This window comes from Heterodontus francisci, chromosome 4, assembly GCF_036365525.1.
Source record: "Heterodontus francisci isolate sHetFra1 chromosome 4, sHetFra1.hap1, whole genome shotgun sequence".
Classification (NCBI taxonomy): domain Eukaryota; kingdom Metazoa; phylum Chordata; class Chondrichthyes; order Heterodontiformes; family Heterodontidae; genus Heterodontus; species Heterodontus francisci.
The window spans coordinates 37121159-37144619 of record NC_090374.1 but is presented as its reverse complement, the minus strand read 5'-3'; the positions used below and the strand labels follow the sequence as shown (position 1 = coordinate 37144619).

The 23461-nt window shown below is 42.1% G+C and overlaps 1 protein-coding gene across 16 annotated transcripts in view; it reads right to left on the bottom strand.

The window, feature by feature from the left end:
* LOC137368959 (teneurin-3) overlaps positions 1-23461 on the bottom strand; it is an 891767-nt gene that overhangs the window by 212107 nt on the left and 656199 nt on the right. The gene's annotated exons all lie outside the window — the stretch shown is intronic.

Genomic DNA, 23461 nt, shown 5'->3' with positions numbered 1-23461 from the left:
CATGAGGTTGTTCAGAACTTGCTTGTGAGGTAGCATGATTGGCTTCACTCATTAAAATAAAATCTACTGTGCTATCTAATTAGACCTTATGTGAAAGTAAAGCTGATTTTTATGTTTCTATTCTTTATTGTTAGAACTTGATAGAAGGTACAGCACAGGTACAGGCCATTTGGCCTAATAGCTCTAAGCAAGTGTTTACGCTCCACATGAGCCTCCTCCCACTCCTCTTCATCGAACGCTGTCAACATAATCTTCTATTCCTTTCTCCCTCACATGGTTGTTGCAGATGTGCCAGTAGCAGCAAGGAACAATTTAAGGTAATGAATTAAGTATCACACAACATTAAACGGTGCCTATTTAGCCAATACTAAAGGGTGTTAGTATCAGTACTGTATAAAATATCTAGTGACATCACTAGTAAAACAATTGCTCTATTCGGAGAAATACAGACCATCTTAAAAAATGTTGAGCAATTCTCGGTTGTGTAGTTAGTAGTACTGGTCACAGTACAGCTAGGAATGTAGGAACAGGAATAGGCCATTTAGCCCTTCGTGCCTGTTCTACCACACAACGAGATCATGGCAGATCTGTGACCTAACCCCATATACCCATCTTTGCCCCATATCCCTTAATACTTTTGGATAATAACTATCTATGAACCCCATTTTTAAAATTTGCAATTGATCTGTCATCGATTGCCATTTGCAGAAGAGAGCTCCAAACTTCCACCACCCTTTGTGTGTAGAAGTGTTTCCTAATATCATTTCTGAAAGGTCTATTGACTATACCCCCTAGTCCAAGACTCTACAGCTAGAGGAAATAGTTTCTCCCAATCTACCCCACCTATTACCCTTAATATTTTGAAGCTTCAAAGCTTCAATTAAAGAACCTTCTCAATTCCAGGGAACATAACCCAAGCTTGTATAATCTTTCCTCTAGCTTAACCCTTGGAGTCCAGGTATTATTTCAGGAAACGTACGTTGCATTCCCTACAAGGCCAATACTTCCTTCCTACGGTGTGGTGCCCAGAACTGCTGGCAGTTCTCCAGGTGTGGTGTAACCAAGGCTGAAGCATGACATCTACCTCCTTGGATTCTAGTCCTCCAGAAAGAAAGGCCAGCATTTCATTCGCCTTTTTGATCATTTTCTGTACCTGTTCATGACATATTAAAGACCTGTGCACCTGGACTCCAAAGTCTCTTTAGGCCTCCACTGTTAATAGCTTTTCACCATTTAGAAAGTACCCTATTTTAGGTCCAAAGTGGATAATCTCACATTTGCCTAAATTGAAATTCATTTGTCACAGTTTTGCCCATTCACTTAATCTATCAATATCTCTTTGTAATTTTACACATCTACACTGTCTACAATACTGCCAATCTTTGTGTCATTAGCAAATTTAGATATGTGGCTTTCTATTCTATCACCTAAGTCATTAATGAGTACAATGAATAGTTGATGCCCCAACACAGATTCTTGATGGACACCACGAGACACATCCTTCCAATGACAGTGTGTGCCCATTATCCCTACGCTTTTGTCTCCTGCTGCTCAGCCAATTTCCTAACCAGTTCAATAATTTGCCTTCAGTTTCATGAGCTTCAACTTTGGCTAACAGTCTCTTGTGAGGGACTTTATCGAATGCCTTCTGAAGTCCATATAAATAACATCCAGAGACATTCCCCTCTCCACTACTTTAGTCACCTCTTCAGAAAATTCAATCAGATTCATCAGGTATGACCTACTCTATACAAATCCATGTTGACTCTCTCTGATCAGCTGAAACTTTTCAAAGTGTTCAGTCACCCGATCCTTAATTATTGACTCTCGCTATTTCCCATCAACAGATGTTAGGCTAGCTGGTCTATAATTCCCTGGTTTCCCTCTCACCTTTCTTACATAGTGGAGTGACATGTGCAATTTTCCAATCTAAGGTCTTCCTCCCCACCCCCCTCTGAATCCAGCACAGGTCTTCACCCCCGACAACCACCACCCCTGAATATTATATTCCCCACTTGCACAAATTTATTGACTCATGCTGGGACATAGATCTGTGGCTGCTGGACACCCTCTGGCACCTCATTCCTGTAATGAATGACAAAGAGGACGAATATGAGAGGGTCTGAAGAACCAGGGAAAGAGTGAGAAAATCAAAAAAGGAGTAGTGGTGGGGCTGCTGAAGAAGCAAGAGTAAGTTGCACTAAGGGAAAGAGAGAAGTACACACAGGAGAATAACTACAGAATCTGAGGGAAGGAGAGTCAAATAGCACCAGAGCTGAAGGCTTCAAGAATGAGAATTTGGACTGAGAAACTGATTTTAAAAATAATTGTAATCAAATATAAAAGGAAAGGCTAGATAAAATAAAGACATTAAAGTTCTTTTTCAATTTAGTTCCACGGAAAATTAGTTTTAAGCTAATAGGTTTTCACTTAATTTATCACAATTAACCTATATTCTTGAAGGACTAATATCCTGTATATAGGTTATGATTTATTGCAATGATTCATAATTAATCGAATTTTCTATTGGAGTGCAATTCTCATTGTGACTTTATTAGAGGAATTATTAACAAATTTAATTTGTTTTTGCTGCTAAAAAGTCAATCTTTTTTGGGCCTCCTTATCTCGAGAGACAATGGATACGCGCCTGGAGGTGGTCAGTGGTTTGTGAAGCAGCGCCTGGAGTGGCTATAAAAGCCAATTCTGGAGTGACAGGCTCTTCCACAGGTGCTGCAGAGAAATTTGTTTGTTGGGGCTGTTGCACAGTTGGCTCTCCCCTTGCGCCTCTGTCTTTTTTCCTGCCAACTACTAAGTCTCTTCGACTCGCCACAATTTAGCCCTGTCTTTATGGCTGCCCGCCAGCTCTGGCGAATGCTGGCAACTGACTCCCACGACTTGTGATCAATGTCACACGATTTCATGTCGCGTTTGCAGACGTCTTTATAACGGAGACATGGACGGCCGGTGGGTCTGATACCAGTGGCGAGCTCGCTGTACAATGTGTCTTTGGGGATCCTGCCATCTTCCATGCGGCTCACATGGCCAAGCCATCTCAAGCGCCGCTGACTCAGTAGTGTGTATAAGCTGGGGATGTTGGCCGCTTCAAGGACTTCTGTGTTGGAGATATAGTCCTGCCACCTGATGCCAAGTATTCTCCGAAGGCAGCGAAGATGGAATGAATTGAGACGTCGCTCTTGGCTGGCATACGTTGTCCAGGCCTCGCTGCCGTAGAGCAAGGTACTGAGGACACAGGCCTGATACACTTGGACTTTTGTGTTCCGTGTCAGTGCGCCATTTTCCCACACTCTCTTGGCCAGTCTGAACATAGCAGTGGAAGCCTTACCCATGCGCTTGTTGATTTCTGCATCTAGAGACAGGTTACTGGTGATAGTTGAGCCTAGGTAGGTGAACTCTTGAACCATTTCCAGAGCGTGGTCACCAATATTGATGGATGGAGCATTTCTGACATCCTGCCCCATGATGTTCGTTTTCTTGAGGCTGATGGTTAGGCCAAATTCATTGCAGGCAGACGCAAACCTGTCGATGAGACTCTGCAGACATTCTTCAGTGTGAGATGTTAAAGCAGCATCGTCAGCAAAGAGGAGTTCTCTGATGAGGACTTTCCGTACTTCATAGAATTTGTACTAATGATAAATTAAGAGTGGGGCTGTTTTTGAGAATTGAGGTGTTAAGTGTGCTCATATCTCACACATTCCTTACATTCCCCACTGATGTTAGGTATATGGACTTTCAAAAAGTGTTTGATAAAGTACTATTTAACAGACTTGTTAGCAAGATTGAAGCTCATTGGATTAAAGGGGAAATGGTTGCATGGATACAAAGTTGGCTAAGAGACAGAAAACAGCGAGTAATGGGGAACAATTGTTTTTCACACTGGAGGGAAGTGTACAGTGGTGTCTCTTAGGGATTGGTATTAGGACCACTACTGTTTTTGATACAAATTAATTTTTTTAATTCATTCATGGGTTGTGGCTGTTGCTGGTTAGGCCAGCATTTGTTGCCCTTGAGAAGGTGGTAGTGAGCTGCCTTCTTGAACCACTGCAGTCCTTGAGGTGTAGGTACACTTACAGTGCTGTGAGGAAGGATTTTGACCCAGCAACAATGAAGGAACGGCGATATAGTTCCAAGTCAGGATGGTGTATGTCTTGGAGGAGAATTTGCAGGTGGTGGTGTTCACATGCATCTACTGCCCTTGCCCTTCTAGGTGGTAGAGGTCGTGGTTTGGAAGATGCTGTCGAAGGAGTCTTGGTGCATTGCTGCAGTGCATCTTGTAGATGGTACACACTGTTGCCACTGTACGTCGGTGGTGGAGGGAGTGCATGTTGAAGGTGGTGGATGGGGTGGCAATTATGTGGGCTGCTTTTTCCTGGATGATGTCGTGCTTCTAGGGTGTTGTTGGAGCTGCACCCATCCAGGCAAGTGGAGAGTATTCCATCACACTCCTGACTTGTGCTTTGTAGATGGTGGACAGATGGTGGGAGTAAGGAGGTGATTTACTCGCTGCAGAATTCCCAGTCTCTGACCTGCTCTTGTAGCCACAGTATTTATGTGGCTGGCCCAGTTCAGTTTCTGGTCAATGGTAACCCTCAGGATGTTGATCGTGGGGGATTCAGCGATGGTAATGCCATTGAATGTCAAGGGGAGACGGTTAGATTCTCTCTTGTTTGAGATAGTCATTGCCTGGCATTTGTGTGGCACGAATGTTACTTGCCACTTATCAGCCCAAGCCTGGATATTGTCCAGGTCTTGCTGCATCTGGACACAGGCTGCTTCAGCATCTGAGGAGTCGCAAATTATGCTGAACATTGTGCAATCATCAGCGAACATCTCTACTTCTGATCCTTTGATGGAGCGAAGGCCATAATAATGACATGGACTTAGGTATACAGGGCATAATTTTAAAGTTTACAGATAACACAAAACTTGAAAATGTAGCAAACAATAAGGAGGACTTCAGAAATGAGCAGACACAAAGCAAATTAAATTTAACATTGAGAAGTGTGAAGTGCTGCATTTTGGTAGGAAGAATGAGAAGAGGCAATATGAAGTAAATGATACAGTTTCAATGGGGGTGCAGGAACAGAGTGCCCTGAGGTGTATATCCACAAATCTCTGAAGGTTGCAGACTAAGTTGAAAAGGCTGTTAAAAAGTATATGATGGGATCCTCAGCTATATGAAAAGAGACACTGTAAAAAAAAAAGCAAGGAAGTTATGCTAAACCTTTTCAAATACTGGTTATGCTTCAGCTTGAGTACTGAGTCTAATTCTGGGCTGCAGAGGAGATTTACTAGAAAGGTACTGGGGATGAGGGATTTCATTTATGTGGAGAGACTGGAGAAGCTGGGGTTGTTCTTCTTAGAGCAGAGAAGGTAAGGGGAGATTTAACAGGTATTCAAAATCAGGAAGGGTTTTAATCGAGTTAACAAAGAGAAACTGTTTCCAGTGGCTGAAGGGTTGGTAACCAGAGAACACAGATTTACAACAATTGGTAAAGGAACCAGCTGCGAGATGAGGTGTTTTTTTTAAGCACTGAGCTGTGATCTTTATTTCACTGTCTGAAAAGGCGGTGCAAGCAAATGCAATAAAAACTTTCAAAAAGGAATTGGATAAGTCCTTCAAGAGGAAAGATTTACAGGGTTATGGTTAAATGGGACTAATTGGACAGCTCCAAAAAGAGCTGGCGCAAACACAATGGACTGAATGGCCTCCTTCTGTGTTCTATAATGCTATGATTTTTTAATAATTAATGACTGTGCTGACTTTCTTTCTTGGAGCTTATTCACATGCTGAATGAGAACAAACACAATGGAGCAGAGGTTCCACTTTAGGCACAAGTGGGAAATTGTCCCAAAATATTGAAGTTACTGTTCTGGGAGCATTAGATAATTAGAAAGGAATATAGGAACAGGAGTAGACCATTCAACCCTTGAGCTGGTTCTGCCATTCAGTGAGATCATGGTTGTACCTTAATGCCTTTCACCCACCTTGGTTCCCTAACATTTTAAATCTACCAATCTCGCTTTTGAAATTTTCAATTGACCCTCCACTTTCTAAGGGTTCCAGATTTCCACTAGCCTTTGTATGAAGACGCGCTTCCTATCATCACTCCTGAATGGCCTAGCTCTAACTTTAAGGATATGCTCCCTTGTTCAGATCTCCTGCACCAGAGGAAATAGTATCTCTTTATCCACCCTATCAAATATTTTATCATCTTAAAGACCTCCATAAGGTCACCCCTTAATCTTCTACACTCAAGGGAATACAAGTCTAGTCTATGCAACCTGTCACCACAACTTAACTCCTTTAGCCTCAGTATCATTCTAGTGAATCTGCACTGCAGCCCCTCCAAAGCCAATATAACCTGCTTGAGGTGTGATCCCCAAATTATGTTTGTCAGTTGGACCTCTTGATCAAATCATTACCTTGTAACATCTCTTGCCACGCTAAAATGACACCAGGATTTGTTTTTAGAACAACAATCTAAGGGCATTTTTAGGTGACCACGTGTTCTTTAGAAATGCACAAGTCAGCTACAAAATGGAATTGCACTTTTCAGGGCTGCTTACAATGCTTGATCAGTTTTGCATTTAAGTACCACATTGTTTCTGTGTGTTTGCTTTGGGGGAAAATAATGGGGAGCTGCACCGGGATGCATTCCCGCAGCCAGGGATCTTATCCAGCTGCAAGCAGGAAAACGGATCGGCTTCCCGCACCATGGAAATGGGAAGCTAATTTGCATAATTAAAGCCCCAAATAGGAGCAATTTTACCAGCTCACCAGCATTTTGCTGGCAGCGGAACGGTTCCTGCCACCGCATGCTAGCTCAATGTCGCCACCAGTAGCCCATGGAGGGATGGGGGTGGGGGTGGTGGAGGAGGGAACCATCAGAGCTGGAGGCTTCATTCAATAGGGTATGTGCCATGCTAACAAACGGCTGCAACTGTGATAGTGCTGGTTCCTCCACCCCACCCCTGTGCGATGGCACGAAACCTTTTGACTCTTTTTATATCCCCCATTTGTGGCCGGCAACCTGGAATGGAGGCGCCCTTGCACCTCCCACATGCTTGAGCAGCACCTCTGATAGCTGGAAGGCCTCCTATTGGTCCCCCAGAGTCCAACTGAGGACAGCGAGCACTCAGGTGGCCAATTAAGAGGGAAAAAAGCTCCGCTGGTCTGGCTCCTGGCAAATGTGGGCTTGGGATCCCTATTTGGTCCTGTTGCCGGGGTCTCAAAGCTCACAGGAAAATCCTGCCCTGTGTCTTTCTAAATGATTATTAATTTTATCCCATTTATGTCCTCTAGAAGCTTAACAACTATCGATTTTAGGCTAACCTGTCTATAGTTACCTGATTTATTCTTTACTCCCATTGAACAGAGATGTTACATTGCTTGCCCTCCAGTATCCTCAAACAACTTCCGTATCCAAGAATGATCTAAAGTGCTTTATGGAAATCTTTGGAGAAGCACCATCATTCCTTCACTCTGGACTATATTTAATCCAGGTGCTAAAACTATGATGCATTTTTCTAATAGAATAATAGCTCACTTTTTTTCTGAATATGCAAAGCTACAACAATGTCATTCAGTGTCATTATTTCAGCTTTGTTCCACAGGGAGAAAAATATCATCTGATGGTATTATATCCGATATTACAACTATACAGATCAAGAACAATTCTGTAGGACTCTCGGGAAACCACAGTCTGAACCTACTGTAAAATGTGACATTTCCTTCTTCCATCTGGATATCTGCAGTCAAATAACTCGGCAGGGGGAAGGTGGGGAGGCAAGGGTGATTCTGACCCTAGTTTCTTCCGAGTTATGTACCCACCCTGGGGTCACCGGGTTTCTGCTGTCTCTGGGGAAGACAGTGGTGTAGTGGTAATGAGGCTGAACTCATAATCCAGAGGCTCAGGCTCATGTCTTGGGAACGTGGGTTCAAATCCCACCAAGGCAGCTGGTGGAATTGAATTTAAAAACCTGGAATTGAAAGCTAGTCTCAGTAATGGTGCCACAAAACTATCACTGAGTATCATAAAAAAAAAACATCTGGTTCACTAATGTCCATTAGGGAAGGAAATCTGCCATCTTTACCTGGTCTGGTCTACAGGTGACTCCAGAGCCACAGCAATGTGGTTGACTCTTAAATGCCCTCTGAAATGGCCTAGCAAGGGCAATTAAGGATGGGCAACAAATGCTGACCTTGCCAGGGACACCCACATTCCATGAAAGAGTAAAAAAAAAAGTGCCTATAAGTTGGAAAGGGAAAGATTAGCTAGTGTTCAGCTATCCATTGAACCCTGCTGGAAATTTGTAAGCTTCGACATCAAGTGAAGAGAGGGTCAACTTTAGCTGCGATGCCCTCTTTGGAGAATTAGTCTGCTGACATACACTATAAAAGCTCACAAATGAGTAATGGCCACTTGACTGACGTAAAGACGGTCTCCTGATGTCTGTGGGATTGTACCACAGCAAAGCTTCAAGGAAATAAAGAGGAGGAGAGAAAATTGAAATAACGGTATAACAAGGAAATTCTACATTTTACAATCGCAATGAAATAAACTTGCATACAAAATACTTCTTGATGTGTAAGAAATATTGAGGTCCTTCATTTCAGTGCAGCTATATAAGTAGTGACTGACTGTGGCTAACTGGAGAGCAACAAGAGCTGTTACGCAGAAGCCAATTATCTTCCTTCATTGATCGAAATGTGAACTGAAGTTTCCATTGGTGAAAGCCAGAGGCTGTATCTAATGATAAGCCATGTTACATATATTCTGAGGGTGTTACCAAGGTAAAGCTCTTATAAGTCATGCAGCAACAAACTGTGAGCTGCCACCTCTCTGTAATACACTGCATACAGGTGTCTCATTTGTGGAACATGTGAGAAAACAGCTCAGCAGACTTGCTGAGCTTGACTGTCTTGTTACATATAAACTGGGGAGTAGAAAACATGCAGCCTGGATTTCAAATAGCCAATTTGAACTGGAATTTACAGGAATATTCAATGGTACACACTGCATATTGACTTTCGATGCAGCAGATTACAATTTAAATTTAAATTTTGAGGTAGGAAGGGGTGTATGTGCTTTGTGCTCATCAAAAGGATGTCAAATCTTTGCTGACAGAGTTAAATTATTTGAGGACCAAAGGACTTTTCCTCAGCAGTGACAAATCTTATGTTCATTTTCGGTGTTAGGGAATGGAACACTTTTCTCCTTTTGCACTTAGTTCCAGCCTCAAGTACTCTGAGGTCAGGTGCAGTTCAGATTCCAGGAAGAGATTCCTTCAGCTTTCCCCAGCTGTGCCCTAACCCCAAAGTCATAAGAAAAACTTTGCCATCTCCCTTTTTCGAACCGAACCATGAGACTGCCAATTTAGTGCCAAACTATGCTTGGATTGACACTGGACTCATCTCCACTAGATTGAGTCAAACTCTTAACATAGTTAACGAGAGATTTCCAGTCAAACCTGATCCTGGTAGCAAAAAAAGCTATGATAAACAAACTGTATCACACTGTTCCCATACATTGCTAGGAATATTTTAAACCTCGCATCATGTTACTCAAGACTGATACAGAAAATGAAGATACAGTTTCCTGGTTACAAACCACCAAAAGACAAACCAATGCAATTGTTCCACTATAAAGTAAAGTACATAAAAGTGCCTTAAGAATGTTAGCTTCCATTCCATAAATGAGCACACAATAAGCGCTGTCAAAACAAGTTTGAAATTTAACTCAGAAAGATCCATCACCTGAGGAATCTCAACACAATAGCAAGTCCCTAAATATAATCTAAAATCAATGATAATTGAGGCTATCTCATCATCCACAGATGCTCTAGCCGACTGCAGTGATCAGAGTAACTAAACAGCAAGAGTCTTGTGCGATGCCTTCCCTAATAAAATAATACTGTAAAAGCCCATATTAACAAATATTTGAAAACAGCAAATTAGTTGGCCTGTGCAGACAAGCTGTCAAAAATACTAAAAAAAAAATTGTGGTCAAATAATTTCTCCTTTTAAAACTGCAGTCAGTGTCCAATCATCTGTTTACAAAGTTCAATAAAGAGGAGGTAGGTAGAAACTTCTGTGAAGTCGGGCTGCTTTAGAAGCAGGAAGGATGACTGAAACATGATAAAAACACAAGTTTGTTTACTGAAAGGGATTCACCTCATTTCATTTTACTCCTTACCAGCAGGTGTTGCTGGACAGGGTGAGTTTAGATTCTGTTTTCAGGATGAGGCACAGCTGCCTTTATTGCCCATCTCTAATTGCCCTTAGAAACAGGTGGTGAGAAGAAGTTTAAAGTGTGTTTAAATGCATGGCCCAAGGCTGCAATGTGTTTGTGCATTGATGGGAAAAGGGTCTGTCTGTGGGGCATCCTGTGATGAATTCAGAACTCATCACACTGGCAGGAGGAAGCAACTGGAGGGAAAATACATACAGACAGGCAGCAAGAGAAAATCAGAAGACGAGTCAATACCAACTCCACTTGGGCACTTATTTGTGCCAAAGTAAACAAGCCTTGCAGTAATGTAGCACCTTTCTGGGCCTCAGGCCATCACAAAGCGCTTTACAGCTAATGAAGTATTTTTTTAAAGTGTAGTCATTGTTGTAATGTCGAAATGTGTGGCAGCCTATTTGACCACAGCCATGTACCACAAACAACAAAGAGATAATGAACAAATAATCTCTAACATAACATTCCAAGGTGCTTGGAATATCCAACGAAATTTGACACCGAGGTACAAATGGAGATATTAGGACAGACGAAATGTAGGTTTTAAGGAGCATCTTAAAGGAGAAGAGGTAGAGAGGCTTAGAGAGGGAATTCCAGAGTGTTGGCCTGAGGCAACAGAAGGCATGGCCGCTAATGGTGGAATTATTGGATGTACATGAGTCTAGAATTGGAGGAGTGCCGAGATCTTGGAGAGTTGTTGGGCTGGTGGAGGTTACAGAAATAGACGGTGGTGAAGCCATGGAGGGATTTCAAAACACAGATGAGAATTTTAACATTTAAAAAACTGAGGAAAGATGGCAAGAAAAAATTGAAAACAACCTCGTGTGTAATAAAAGCAAAATACTGCGGATGCTGGAAATCTGAAATAAAAACAGAAAATGCTGGAAATACCCAGCAGGTCTGGCAGCATCTGTGGAGAGAGAAGCAGAGTTAACGCTTTAGGTCTGTGACCTTTCATCAGAACATAGATCACAGACCTGAAACGTTAACTCTGCTTTGCTCTCCACAGATGCTGCCAGACCTGCTTATGTGTAATAACTTTTAAATTCCAAGAGTAGCATGGGTAGGGGACAAGATAAAATGAGTGACTGAACTGCCCATTCATCTCTGGTATGGTTAAGGAGCTGAAGTTGATCTCCTTGAAGTAAAGGAAGTTAAGGGGAGATTTGATAGAGGTTTACCAAGATTATGACAGGTTTGAATAAGGTAGACAAAGAAAAGCTGTTCCCATTAGATGAAGGTACAAGAAGCAGGGCACAGATTTAAGGTTTTGGACAAGAGATAAAGGTGGGATAGGAGAAAGGGCTTCTTTTACGCAGCGAGTGGTAATGACCTGGAACTTGTTGCCTATGAGGGTGGCGGAGGCGGAGACGATGAATGATTTCAAAAGGAAACTGGATGGGCACTTAAGGGAAATAAACCTGCAGGGCTACAGGGATAGAGTGGGGAAATGGGACAGACTGGCTTGCTCTACAGAGAGTCGGAAGGGGTTTGCCGGGCCAAATGGCCTCCTTCTGAGCCGTTATGACTCTATGACCTAGCTTCAAGTTTCTCAGCTCTAAGGATCCTCTATGAAGACATGAGCTCGTTGTACAAAACAACCCATGATTTGGCAGTGAATTGACAATTTTGACAAATATAAAATCCAGAAGATCATAAGGATAAAAAATAAATTACCATGGTGACAAGCTAGTGCTTACAGACAGTGGCTAGGGTTGCGACCCATCAGGTTTTGAACTGGTCAGTATGGTTTGCTAGGGGATTTCCCAGGCATTTCTAAAATGTAACTCTAAAATGACTGTGTTACTCATAATGTGGAAGTATCAATGATTTACAGTAATTAGGAGGTAAATTTTCATCATATGCAATATTAACCTCAGAAGTCAAGCAATGACCTCATCCCATCATGCTCCCTGTTAGACTTGTCAAAAGTCAGCAACTCTGAGAGCAGCTCAACATAAAATGTACTCCACTTCCTGTTTCTAAAAAGTGACGAGATTACTAATAAAAACAGCAGAGGGCCAGATATTACAAACTTTAATTCCATATCCTTTATACTTTTCTAGCAACTTATGCAGATGACAGACAAACAGAATGGCAAAGGAGGAGGGCTAGCCCTGATAGTAAAGGATGGCATAAGGACATTAATAAGAAGGGATCTAGCCCCAGAAAATCATGAAGTAGAATCACTTTAGGTGGAAATTAGGAATAGCAGAAGTCAGAAAACACCAGTGGGAGTAGTTTAGTAACAGTAGTTATATTATTGGACAGAACATTAAACGGGAATTATTGGAGCATGTAAAAAAGGTAATGTATTAATTGTGAGGGACTTTAATCTGCATATAGACTGGGACAATCAAATGGCAACAGTGGTCTAGAAGATGAATTTGTAGAATGCTTTCGTGACAGTTTCCTGGAGCAATACATTGTAGAACTGACTAGGGATAAAGCTATCTTAGATCTCGTATTGTGCAATGAAGTAGGGTTAATAAGCAATGTCATAGTAAAAGATCCACTGGGAAATAGTGATCATAATACCATTGAATTTCATGTTAAGTTTGAAAGTGACACATTTCAATCACAAACAAGAATCTTAAACATAAACAAAGCCAATTACGAAGGTATGAGGGGAGAACTGGCTAAGGTTAATTGGGTAAATAGACTGGAAGGTATGGTGGTAAATGAACAGTGGGAAACATTTAAAGAAATAATTCAAAGGGTTTAACAAAAGTACATTCCGTCCAAAAACAAAAACTCATCCAGAAAGACCCATCCGTGGTTCACTAAGGAAGTAAAGGAGAGTATTAGACCGAAAGAAGAGGCTTACAATGTTGCAAAAAATAGTAGCAAATCTGAGGATTGGGAGTATTTTAGAAACCAGCAAAGGGCCACCAAAAAGTTGATAAAAAGGGAAAAAATAGAATGAGAGTAAACTAGCCAGCAATATAAAAACAGATTGTTAGAGCTTTAATTATAAGTACAGAAAAAGGAAGAGAGTAGCTAAAGTAGATGTTGGTCCCTTAGATGCAGAGACAGGAGAAATCATCATGGGGAATGAGGAAATGGCAGAGGTATTGAACAAATATTTTGTGTCTGTCTTCACAGTAGAAGACACAAGTTCCATGCCAAAAATAGGCAGTAACCTATGGGCTAAAAAGAGTGAGGAAATTAAGGATATTGATATCAGTCGAGAAAAAGTATTGGAGAAACTTGAGGGACTAAAATCTGACAAGTCCCGGGGACCAGATGGCCTCCAACCTAGGGTTCTAAAAGAGATAGCTGCAGAAATGGTGCATGCGCTGGCCATGATTTACCAGAATTCCTTAGATTCAGGAATGGTCCAGTCAGATTGGAAGTTGGCAAATGTTATGCTGCTTTTCAAGAAAGGAGGCAGAGGCAAAACAGGGAAATGCAGGCCAGTTAGCCTAACATCAGTCATTGGAAAGATGCTGGAAACTATCACGAAGGAAGTCTTAACATTGCATTTGGAAGAGCACAGTATGATCAGAACAAGTCAGCATGGTTTTACTAAAGGGAGATCCTGTTTGACAAATTTATTAATTTTTTTGATGATGTAATTTGTAGGGTAGATAAAGGGGAACCAGTAGATGCTGTTTACCTGGATTTTCAAAACGCATTTGATAAGGTGCCACATAAAAGATTAGTAGACAAGATAAGGGCTCATGGTGTCGGGGGTATTTTACTAGCATGGATAGAGGATTGGTAACAGACAGGAAGCAGAGTGTGGGCATAAATGGGGCATTTTCAAGTTGGCAGGCAGTGAATAGTGGGGTGCCGCAAGGATCGGTGCTGGGGCCTCAGCTATTTATACTCCATATTAATGACTTGGATGAAGAGACAGAACGTAATGTATCTAAGTTTGCTGATGATACAAAGCTCTGTGGAAAGGTAAGCTGCGGGGAGGATGTAGAGAGGCTGCAAAGAGATGTAGACAGATTAAGTAAATGGGCAACAAGATGACATGGAGTATAATGTAGGGAATTGCAAAGTTGTTCAGTTTGGTTGTAAAAATAGAAAAGCGCAATATTTTGTGAAAGATGTGAAACGGTTGATGTTCAGAGAGACCTGTACAAGGAACACACAAAGTTCATTTTCAGCGAAGATTGAGGGGACTGTCCTATGATGACAGGCTGAGTAAATTGGGCCTATATTCTCTGGAGTTTAGAAGAATGAGAGGCGATCTAATTGAGACATACAAGATTCTGAAAGGGCTTGATAGGGTAGAAGCTGAGGGATTGTTCCCACTGGTCAGGGAATCTAGAACATGGGCACGCAGTTTCAGGATAAGGGGTCAATCATTCAGGATTGAGATGAGGAGAAATTACTTCACTCAAAGGGTTGTGAATCTTTGGAATTCTGCACCCCAGAGGGTTGTGGATGCTCCATCATTGAATACATTTAAGGCTGGGTTAGATAGATTTTTGGTCTCTCAGGGAATCAAGGGATATGGGGGGCGGGCAGGGAAGTGGAATTGAAGCCCAAGATCAGCCATGATCGTATTGAATGGTGGAGCAGGCTCGATGGGCCATATGGTCTACTTCTGCTCCTATTTCTTGTGTTCTTATGACCAACACAGCATTGGATATTGCTGCAACAGCAGTAGTTAACAGTGAGGTTACAAATACATCCCAGGATAATAAGAGTTTCTTTTTTAATACAAAAATTTCTTTGTGATATTAGCACATGCGCATTATGTACTTGCATTTGTGACACACAAATAGACATTTGCTATGCAAGATTTAAAAGGTTTTGTCACTGACTGGTCACCTCTAACCAATGGCTTTATCAAAATGAGAGTACCTGGCTTTCATAAAACAACTACAACACATGTGAAGTTTAAAGACTTTAAAAACAAAGACGCACACATACCATGTAGTACTTAAACACAAAACTGACCAAGCATTGTAAGCAGCCATTAATAGTGCTTTTTTTAGCTAAACTTTAAAGGCTATTTATTGCAAAACCATAAAGATTTATTGCAAAATAACTCGGTCACCTGAACAATGCCCAAAGATCACTGTATTTAAAAAAAAACTTGATTACATTTGAGAGGGGAAAATGGATGCCCAAGAGGTTAAAGTTATGATTTCATCAACAGGTTCAGACGATAAACAAACTAGCTAGATTTTTTTTTAATGATCATATACTTTGGAGTTGGTTGGTTTTGTATATACTTTGCTTTCACTGTGGGATTTTACTTTGCAGGTCGTGAAGGATTTAATAATTGCAATTTAAGTTTATTGAGTTGATAAAGGCGGAATAGTTAGTAAAATATTTATGGTAAGTTTCACTCCTGTTTTGGGGTTCCATGCAGTCTGCTCTATTGCCCTGAGGATGTGCGGTTGCCTTGTTGTCAGGTTACTTTGAATTTAGGTGTTAGAAAGGCAAGACAGAGGTATGTGAACGCTACCTCGACTGATTTGCCCTTTATCTCTTTTAGAGGAAGAGCTCTCAGAAACCTTTTCCAGATATCCCTGCGACAATCAATAACTATGCCTATGGTGATCCAAAATTGTGAAAGTAAGGCCTTCCCTTTAGTGATGGTACAGTCCCACAACTGCCAAGTGGCTATTCTTGGTGTGGGTGCTTTATTAGGGCCCACAAGCTATTTGATTTTAGGAGGCAGCAGAGAAATTACAATTGTTTTCCTTGTCCAATGTACACATAGGTGCTCTTTTCAAACAGTGAGATGAGAAAGAATAGTTTTATTCAGAGAGCGGCGATGATCTGGAAAGCACTGCCTGAAAGGTAGGTGGAAGAAGATTCTACAATAACTTTCAAAAGGGAATAAGATAAATACTTGAAGAGCAAACATTTGCAGGGCTAGGGGAAGAGCAGGGGAGTGAGACGACTTGGATAGCTCTTTCAAAGAGCTGGCAAAGGCTCAAGGACTAACATCCTTGCTGGCGGGTTTGCTAGTGCTGTTGGGAAGACTTTAAACTAATTTGGCAGGGGGAGGGGATGCCGACTCCTAGCAGAATAGTGATACAGCTAAGCACAGGAAAGCGAGCAAGTCAGAGGGAATACAGCGGACGTAAGTTTCAAAGGAGTAAGACCAGGATGGAAGGCCTCTAAATTAATGCCAGGAGTATTGCAGGTAAAACGGATGAGTTAAGGGCAAGGAGTGACACGTGGAATTGTGATATAGTAGCCATCACGGAGACATGGTTGCGGGAGGGGCAGGATTGGCAGCTCAATATCCCGGGATATAGAATCTTCAGGCGAGACAGAGGAGGGGGTAAAAGAGGAGGGGACATTGCAATATTAGTTAAGGAGTCAGTTATTTGCAGTAAGGAGAGATGATATCTTGGAGAGGGCATCAAATGAAGCTTTATGGGTAGAGTTTAGGAATAAAAAAGGGACAGCTACATTGCTAGGTGTTAATTATAGACCCCCAGATAGTCAGCGGGAAATTGAGGAGCAAATATGTGCGCAATTTGCAGAGGTATGTAAAAATAATAGGGTAATTATATTAGATGATTTCAACTTTCCCAACATTAATTGGGATAGTCATCGTGTTAAGGGCTTAAGATGGACTGGAGTTCTTAAAATGTATACAGGAGAACATTTTAGCTCAATATGTAGAGGATCCAACAAGGGTGCAGTGCTGGACCTAATTCTGGGGAATGAAGCCGGACAGGTGATTGATGTGTTGGTGGGGGAAAATTTTGGTAATAGCGACCACAACATGGTACAATTTAAGCTTGTTATGGAGAAAGAAACAGACAAGTTGCAAAAAAAGGTTTTGGATTGGGGGAGAGCGAATTTTAGTAAAATAAGGCAGGATCTGGCCAAGGCATACTGGAAAGAGTTACTTGTCGGGAAATCTACAGAAGAGCAGTGGGGGGCATTCTAAAAGGAAATGGGGAGGGTACAGGCCCAACATGTTCCCTCTAGGGTAATAGGTAGGAGCAACAAGCCCAGAGAACCATGGATGACCAAAAATATTCAGGGTACGATGAGAAGGAAAAGAGAGGCTTTTAGCAAATACAAGGAGAGCAAATCAACAGAAGCATTAGTGGAGTACAGAAAGTGTAGGATGGAGCTTAAGAAAGCAATTAGGAGAGCAAAGAGGGGATATGAGAAAGCTCTGGCAGGTAAAAGTAGGGAAAATCCCAAGATATTCTATAAGTATATCAATGGGAAGAGGATAACCAGGGAAAGAGTAGGACCCATTAGGGACCAAGGGGGAAATTTGTGGGTGGAGCCAGAGGACATTGCTAGGGTGTTGAACGAATACTTCACATCTGTCTTCACCCAAGAGAATGAGAATGTAGATATGGAACTGAGAGAGAGAGAGACTGTGAGGTTCTTGAGCAAATTGTCATAGGGAGTGACAAGGTATTGGAGGTTTTGGAAGGCTTAAAAGTGGACAAATCTCCAGGTCCGGACAATTTGTGTCCCAGGATGCTGTGGGAGGCGAGGGCGGAGATTGCAGGGGCTCTGACCCTAATTTTTAATTCCTCTGGACATGGGGGAGGTGCCAGAGGACTGGAGAACAGCTAATGTGGTCCCACTATTTAAGAAAGGTTGTAGAGATAAGCCATGGAGCTATAGACCAGTGAGTCTCACGTCAGCAGTAGGGAAACTATTGGAGAAAATTCTGAAGGAGAGAATCTATCTCCACTTGGAGAGGCAATATTTGATTAAGAATAGTCAGCATGGCTTTGTCAGAGGGAGGTCATGCCTAACAAATTTGATTGAATTTTTTGAGCATGTGACCAGGTGTGTAGATGAGGGTAGTGGAGTTGATGTAGTTTACACGGATTTCAGCAAAGCCTTTGACAAGGTCCCACATGGGAGACTTATCAAGAAAGCAAATGCACATGGAATACAAGGTAACTTGATAAGGTGGATTCAAAATTGGCTTAGCTGTAGGAGACAGAGAGTGATGACAGACGGCTGTTTTAGTGACTGGAAGCCAGTGTCCTGTGTTGTACCACAGGGATCTGTGCTGGGTCCCCTATTGTTTGTCATTTATATAAACGACATAGATGACTATGTGGGGGTCGGATCAGTAAGTTCGCGGATGACACAAAGATTGGCCGAGTGGTTAACAGTGAGGTGGAGTGTCTTAGGTTACAGGAAGATATAGATGGGATGGTCAAATGGGCAGAAAAGTGGCAGATGGAATTTAACGCTGAAAAGTATGAGGTGATACACTTTGGAAGGAGTAATGTGACATGGAAGTATTCAATGAATGGACCGACACTGGGAAGTTCTGAGGAACAAAGGGACCTTGGCGTGTTTGTCCATAGATCTCTGAAGGCAGAAGGGCAGGTTAATAGGGTGGTGAAAAAGGCATATGGGACACTTGCCTTTATCAATCAAGGCACAGATTACAAAAGCAGGGAGGTCATGTTGGAGTTGTACAGAACTTTGGTAAGGCCACAGCTGGAGTACTGTGTGCAATTCTGGTCGCCACATTACAGGAAGGATGTGATTGCACTGGAGGGGGTGCAGAGGCGATTCACCAGGATGTTGCCTGGGATGGAACATTTAAGCTATGAAGAGAGGCTGGATAGGCTTGGGTTATTTTCGCTGGAGCAGAGAAGACTGAGGGGTGACCTGATCGAGGTGTACAAGATTATGAGGGGCATGGACAGGGTGGATAGGGAGCAGCTGTTCCCCTTAGTTGAAGGGTCAGTTACGAGGGGTCACAAGTTTAAGGTGAAGGGCGGAAGGTTTAAGGGGGATTTGAGGAAGAACTTTTTTACCCAGAGGGTGGTGACGGTCTGGAATGTCCTGCCTGGGAGGGTGGTAGAGGCGGGTTGCCTCACATCCTTTAAAAAGTACCTGGATGAGCACTTGGCACGTCTTAACATTCAAGGCTATGGGCCAAGTGCTGGCAAATGGGATTCGGTAGACAGGTCAGGTGTCTTTAATGCATCAGTGCAGACATGATGGGCCGAAGGGCCTCTTCCGCACTGTATTATTCTGTGATTCAATGAGCCAAAAAGCCTCCTTCTGTTGTCATGAGATTGCTTCTATATCTTCTGTAAAATATGTGTTAAGGACTTAATTTGAGTTATGGACATTGATTCATCTCGAATCTTGCAGAGATGGCTGAACTTTGTGGTTTTTTAAAAAAGTTACCAGAAGGTTTGAACTGCAGTTACTGGAAGGCACCTGTTTTCAAATAAACCAGCAGGAGTTGTTTTTGACTTGGACTGATGTTTACAAACCAGTGACAAGCCAAGATTTTTAGACATCAAAAGACTTGACTTCTGGAATGTTTCAGTTTCAATTTGAACTATTAAAAAAGCAAGTTTTCTTATTGACCTGCCAGGAGACTACCAGCCCATCTTTCTCTTGAAAAGAAATCCTGCATCTTTGAAGAAATCTTGCATCGAATGTGAGAGAACTAAACCCTTGTTGCTGCTTCCTGCTGTAAGACCTAATTTGGAACTTTCTGTAGCTGCACCTCTTGGAAAGCTTACCCAAACTGATCTTCAACATCGCCTGGAGGAACTGTTCTGGGATGATCCTACTGAAAGCTGCCTATTCGCATTTGGGACGCCTAACCAACACAAAGGACATTTTTCCATACCTTTTTAGCCAAAGTGTTTTTTTTTATTCCTTCTATTTCTTTGTACAGCTGTAAACAAAAATCCTTTTTTTTCCCCCAGTTAACTGGTTGCATATGTATGTGTGTGTGAGATGGCTAGGATAAATAATGAGCTTTAATATTTCAATTTGTATGTATGGTTTACTTCATTATTGGTTAAAACTTGGTTTATAATAAACCGATAATTTTGTCGTTTATTAAAGAAACCTGGTTGGTGTGCTTTATTCTGGGGAAAAATAGAGTACACGATTGACTGTTTCAGTAAGTGGGAAAATTTAAATATATGTTGTGACCTGTGGAGAAATGGAACTGAATTAACAGTGTACTCTTCCCGCCTCAGTCGCAACATATGCTGTTTCATTCTATGATAATAATGAGTGGACTTCGGCTGTTTTTTTTGTCTATCTCTAGCGTAAGCTTACTGTAAAATATTCAACATATTCCCAACATTGTTCAGATGGGCTGCGATGATTTCCTCCAGTCTTGTTCATTCCTGGCATCCAAATATGGTCCAGGGCTCAACCCCTCCTTGCTCCAGCTGGGACTGACTTAACTCAATGCCGATTGAATCTGGCATCTTCCTTATCTGCAAAGCTGAGTATCCACATCACTGTAACAGGAATTGGTGATGGCATTTCAGAGGGGAGTATCAGGTGAGACAATTTCTCAAAGGGAATGAGAATTGGAGTTTACTGAAGTATAGTGCCAATACAATGGAAGGGCTTGGAATTGGTTCTGTGATTTTCTAGGGTATTTTCTAATTGTTGAATTCACATATAAATGCTTGTCACATTGCATTCCTATATGCCTTACTGTTAAGCGGGCATTAACATCTGTCGAGCATACAGACAAATGAACTATAAGCACTTTGGAGTAAATGTAAGCTTTCACTGCCTGGGCAATAATCTGGTTGAGAGGCTCTCTGATCATTGTAGAATCTCTGCAATATTCAGAATGAAAACCGAAGAGGTACAATAAAGGGAAGGAAATCCGCTATGCCAGATCAACATCCAGGCAGTGAAGACAAGAATTTACTCCATTAAGTACTTGTATGTGAAGTTTGCCAATCTGAAAATATACCTCTCTATACCTGACAGAGATGCCTTCATTACTCAGAAAGTGGTGAGAATGTATTTTTTTAAAAATTCATTTCATAGGATGTGGGTAGGGCCAGCATTTGTTACCCATCCCTAATTGCCCTTGAGAAGGTGGTGGTGAGCCACCTTCTTGAACTGGTGCAGTCCATCTGATGTGGGTACATATGAACATACGAATTAGGAGCAGGAGTAGGTCATTCAGCCCCTCGAGCCTGCCCCGCTATTCGATAAGATCATGGCTGATCTTATTGTGGCCTCAACTTGCCATAATCTTCCAATCTTTCCTGGATAGGGTGGAGGTGCCAGATGATTGGAGAGTGGCAAATGTGACACCCTTATTCAAGGGAAGGTGGAAGAACAGTCCTAGCAACTACAGGCCAGTTAGTTTAACATCAGCGGTGTGTAAGGTTTCAGAAACTATAATTAGGAAAAATATCAACGGACCCTTAGAGAGATTCTGGTTAATTAACTATAGCCAGCATGGATTTGTAAACAGCAGATCATGCTTGACTAATCTAATTTAATTTTTTGATGAAGTAACAGAGAAGGTTGATGAAGGGAATGCATGGATGTTGTTTATATGGATTTTAAAAAAGCATTTGATAAGGTACAACATAAAAGGCTGATTAAGAAAACTGAAGCTCATGAAAGAGGAGGATCAGTGTCCAATTGGATAAAAAAATGACAAGGATAGCGAGGTTACTTTTCAGACTGGAGGATAGTAGACAGTGGAGTTCCCCAAGGGTCAGTACTGGGGCCGCTGCTTTTTTTGCTAATTTTAATGACTTGGATCTTGGAGTACAGAGTAGAATTTCAAAATTTGTTGACGACACCAGACTTGGAGGTGTGGCAAACAGTGAGGATGTTATGAACCTCCTGCAACAGGACATAGATAGACTAGTAGAATGGGCAGTCAGGTGGCAGATGGAATTTAATACTGACAAGTATGAGGTGATGCGTTATAGCAGAAGGAATAGGGAGAGGCAATATATACTTAATGGCACAATTCTAAAGAGTGTGCAGGAACAGAGGGACCTGGGGGTGCATATGCATCGATTTTTGAAGGTGGCAGGACATATTGAGAGAGTGGTTAGTAAAGCATATGGGATCTTGGGCTTCACAAATAGAGGCATTGAGTACAAAAGCAGGGAAGTTATGCTGAAACTCTATAAAGCTCTGGTTAGGCCCCAACTGGACTATTGCGTCCAGTTCTGGTCACCACACTTCAGGAAGGATGTGAGGGTCCTTTGAGAGGGTGCAAAGGAGATTTACCAGAATGGTTACAGGGATGGGAAATTTTAGTTACAAGGTTAGGTTGGAAAAGCTGGGTTTGTTCTCCTTAGAACAAAGGAAATTGAGGGGAGATTTAATAGAAGTGTACAAGATTATGACAGGCTTAGATAAGTTAGACAAGGAAAAGCTGTTCCCATTAACAAATGGTAAAAGGACTAGGGGACACAGATTGATAGTTTTGTGCAAAAGATGCAGGGGGAATATGAGGAAGCACTTTTTCTGCAGCAGGTAGTAATGACCTGGAACTCACTGCCCACAGGGCTGGTGGAAGCAGAGACGATCAATGACTTCAAGAGGAAGTTGGATGGCCACCTGAGAGAAATAGACTTGCAGGGATACAGGGATCGAGCCGGAGAGTGGAACTGACTGCATAGCTCCCTGGAAAGCCAGCATGGACTCAATGGGCCAAATGGCATCCATCTGTGCCGTAAATGACCCTATGGCAGTATTTTTACTTTCCTATGGACCGCTATAACCTTTAACTCCCTTGTCAATCAAGAATCTTAACTCAGCCACAGTACTGTTAGGAAGGAAGTTCCAGGATTTTGATCCAGCTACAGTGGAGGAACGGCGATATAGTTTCAAGTCAGGATGGTGTGTAGATTGGAGGGAAACTTGCAGATGGTGGTGTTCCCAAGCATCTGTTGCCCTTGCCCTTCCAGGTGGAAGAGGTCGCGGGTTTGGAAGGTGCTGTTGATTAAGCCTTGGCGAGTTGCCGCAGTGGAGGGAGTGAATGTTTGTGGTTGGGGTGCTGATCAAGTGAACTGCTTTGTCCTGGATGGTGTCACACTTCCTGAGTGTTGTTGGAGCCGCAGTCACCCAGGAATTTGCTACCACATGGATTTAAAGTCAAGCTAAATAAGTACGTGAGGGAGAAAGGAGTAGAAGAATATGCTGATAAGGACGAGATGAGGTAAAGTGAGAGGCAGCATAAACACCAGCATGGATCAGTTGGGCTGAACAGCCTGTTTCTGTGCTGTAAAATCCTGGTTCTGAGCTGCAAAATCCCATGTAATTCTTTAATATAAGTCATTTGCACAGTGAAGGACCAGCCTCCAGTATTCCAGTTCAACTCTTGAACCATTTTCAGTGGCACTAAAAGAGGCTTTGGAACAGAACAGCTGGTCATGGTCTGTTCATGGAGTGGGAATGGAATCAAATAATTTAAAATGGGAATGAAAAATAGAGCAAAACAAAATCTCTTCTGCTAAATGAAA